This window comes from Atta cephalotes (genome assembly GCF_000143395.1).
Source record: "Atta cephalotes unplaced genomic scaffold scaffold00002, whole genome shotgun sequence".
NCBI classification, from domain to species: Eukaryota; Metazoa; Arthropoda; class Insecta; order Hymenoptera; family Formicidae; genus Atta; species Atta cephalotes.
The window spans coordinates 4,130,078-4,132,488 of NW_012130066.1; the positions used below are offsets into that span (position 1 = coordinate 4,130,078).

The 2,411-nt window shown below is 26.8% G+C and overlaps 1 protein-coding gene across 1 annotated transcript in view; it reads right to left on the reverse strand.

The window, feature by feature from the left end:
• LOC105620585 (probable G-protein coupled receptor B0563.6) overlaps nt 1–2,411 on the reverse strand; it is a 17,365-nt gene that overhangs the window by 6,763 nt on the left and 8,191 nt on the right. The window lies entirely within an intron of this gene.

Here is a 2,411-nt window from a genome sequence, read left to right on the forward strand (position 1 = left end):
TAGTAGTACGTGTAGTAGTGTGTGTGTAGTGTGTGTGTGTACGTGTAGTAGTATTAGTAGTAGTAGTAGTGTAGTGTGTAGTGTGTGTGTGTGTGTGTGTGTGTGTGTGTGCGTGCGCGTGCGTGCGCGTATGTGTGCGCGCGCGTGTGTGTGTGTGTGTGTGTGTGTGTGTGCGTGCGCGCGCGTGCGTGCGTGTGTGTGCGTGTGTGTGTATATACATTTTTTAGAATTAGTTTTAGATAAATTTTGTAAAATTTTGATTCAATGTATTAAGATACTCAAAATGAAGAAAATATAATAAAAGTAGAATTAGCGTTTTATATTTTTAATAGACACGCAAATTTTTATGAACAGTATTTTAATGCTTGAGTGTATGTATTACTATTTATGTAATTATGAACTTGAAAAATAGTTTATTGTCTTTACTTTTAAGCAAATATGATAATAAAACAAGAATTGCGTTTTTATAATTTTAATTGCCGGAGTGATTCAAATATCTATTGAAAATTAATATGCTCTCAGCAGTATAGGCCTTGAGTATAAAATTTTTATACAGTAATATCAATTTTAGTTAATTACTTTTTTAAAGGTATTTGTTTTTAATTAAAAATATTTGTTTTTAATTTTGTGTTTAAAATTTGTTTTACATGTTATTGTATATGTATGCATATATAGAGTTATATATATGTACATATCATGTACACTTGTAATATTTGCAATAGAAAGGTATTAACAATTTTGGAATAAAATTTTACACGTAGTTTCTGAAGGATTAGTTAAATATCCAGCTAAAATAGCGATACATCACTATATATATTTATACGTAATTATATCATAAATTCTATAAGTTACGATATATTTTTTTCTGATTTTTTCTGATTTTTGATGATGTTTTTGGCCTTAATAATTATTAAACATTTTCATCATTTTCCATTATGAAACGTTTTTGTAATATAGCTTAACTTTTGGTTAAACAGAAATAACGTATACGTAAAGCCAGTAGGCTCCATTTTCGCAACATTCATGTAATCCGATTACATTTATTTATTTTTAAAATAAATAAAAATGCATAAAATAAATATGCTGTATAAGAGATTGTTTAAAATTACTTTTTTAGGTGAAAACAACACATCAGCTATTTGTAATCGTTATATCAAAATTTGATGCACTATTTTATTAAATGTTTTATTAAATATTGTCAAAATTTTTTTTGTAAATTCAAATGTACTTTCCTGAAAAAAAATCTAATTTAATTTTGACAACCTTCAGTGTGGCAACTATCGCGAGAAGTGTAGAAAAAGTTATTTATTAATGAATCTGAATAGATTAAATGAAAATAGAGAGCTAGTTGAAAAATAGAAGTTTGGCGATAAAAAATTTACTAGCTTTTCATATTTTCTACAAGACAATCTATCTTTAAGTGATTACATTATGATGTGATTTAGTATTCTCATATAAAACATTGTATATAATAAAGTTAAGGTTATTCTTTTATAGTTGTCGTTTCTTTTCGACGACAGTAACATCAATCTTTTATTTATCTTCGAAAGTTTCGAAGTCTTGTATAGAATTTAGTAAGACATCTATTACATACACAACGTACATATTACTTTGATTAATCTTACATTGCTTACTGTCCACAAAACTACAAGAACGAATTCGCGGAATCGTACACTTCTTGAACGAAGTTCTCTTAATTAACTTCTGCTGCGAACAGTTTCATTAATTGAGATTGTATATTGCACAACAGCGAATGTATCTCAAAATTATTTCACGAGATAAATGAATGGAAGATTCGTGTTTGTATCGTTACATTGAATACAATTTTGTAACATTGATGAATCAGCATTGACTTAGTTTATAATCGATAGCAAAACATTTGCCAATTCTGTTGCACAATTATTTTTATATTTACATTAAATATGTCGTTACAGGTGTAAGTAAGTAGTGCTATTGCACCTTGCATAGTTATCTTAAAAATTTTGCTCTGGAAAAAAAAATAAACAGTAGTGCCCAGAAGTCTTAAAGTTATTTACGTTTCTCTTTTAAGAATATAAATAATGTAAATATCTATATATATTATTAAAAAATGTGTAAACTACATTAATAAATATAAAGATAAAATTTGTAAGAAAGTTAACAATGACAAATGCTATACAAACGTATTTGTTTGGAGTTCTAAGTGTTCTACTCACTTAAAAGTTAACAATAATGAAATTATCTAATATATTTGAAAATAATATATTTGATTAATTCTATAATGATTTTATTATATATTATAAATTATTTTATATTTTCTATTAAGATTAAATATATATTAAGATTAAGTATAATATGATAAAATATTAGGAGAGCGAGGGAGAGAGAGGGGGAAGGGGGAGGAGAGAGAGAGAGAGAGAGAGAGAGAGAGA